Genomic DNA, 1010 nt, shown 5'->3' on the forward strand with positions numbered 1-1010 from the left:
GGCCTCCCAAAGTGCTGGGATTACAGGCTTGAGCCACCGCGCCCGGCCTCTGTTTTCTAGTGAAGAAACGGATGATGCAGCAAAGATCAGTGAGCCACTGTGCCTAGCCCTAGCCAACTATTTCTGCAACACTAAGATAGTCAATAGATTCAGGTCTTCCACATCCTCCTCCCAGAGATTCTTTATACACATATAAGGAAATACCAATATAAACATGAAACTGGGAAATATAAAATCAAAATGCAAAGCAAGAAAAAGTACTGAGGTCTACTTTCTCCAGCTCTCCAGGTCAAGAACCAAGCTCATCATATATTCTGTAGTGCTCAGTTCAGGAGGTGTCAAAGGAGTCCAAGACTTACTAGGATGTAATTGGGGAGCCATAATGTCTCAGACTCAGTTTCCTTTTCACAGACTTGATGATCTTTCAGGTATCTTGTAGCTCTAACATTTTAAAATTTCTGCAGGTGAAACACTAGGTGTATGGTGCAGAAATGAGACTGTCATGAGCTAGAGTAGTTACTGATTCTAATCTGGGCATGGGAGGGACAAAAGTACTACAGGTCAGTTGTGCCCAGCACCTTGCTGCTGCTGTATTTAGCATCCAGCTTCCCCACCCTCAGAGACTTGGGTTCCACTTCTGCTGAGATAAAGTAGGTTACGGACCTGGCACTGTTCCTTCTATCTTCTTGACCTTGGTCAGTAAAGAAGACAACAATATGACTAAGTGACTTTCGAGAGAGCAACCAACCATGTAAGATGTCTATGACCATGCTCTGAAGAAGGGACAGAGCATGACCTGAAAGCATTTCAGAACACTCTAAGCAAGCACTGCAGGAACGCACTGGGTCACCCTAAACCCAAGCATGCTGAATGGTTTGCAAAAGTCTAGTTTTGCTGTTAAAAAAATAATCAAGACCGGGCGCGGTGGCTCAAGCCTGTAATCCCAGCACTTTGGGAGGCCAAGGTGGGTGGATCACGAGGTCAAGAGATCGAGACCATCCTGGTCAACA

At 45.2% G+C, this 1010-nt stretch overlaps 1 non-coding gene across 1 annotated transcript; it reads right to left on the reverse strand.

Annotated features, from left to right (window-relative positions):
* Positions 1 to 745: 745 nt before the first annotated feature.
* Positions 746 to 881, reverse strand: LOC119470060. The gene has a single exon (XR_005198921.1). It is a non-coding gene; the product is annotated as a small nucleolar RNA SNORA9 (small nucleolar RNA).
* Positions 882 to 1010: the final 129 nt, after the last annotated feature.

Source organism: Cebus imitator, unplaced genomic scaffold (genome assembly GCF_001604975.1).
Source record: "Cebus imitator isolate Cc_AM_T3 unplaced genomic scaffold, Cebus_imitator-1.0 Scaffold6984, whole genome shotgun sequence".
NCBI lineage: Eukaryota > Metazoa > Chordata > Mammalia > Primates > Cebidae > Cebus > Cebus imitator.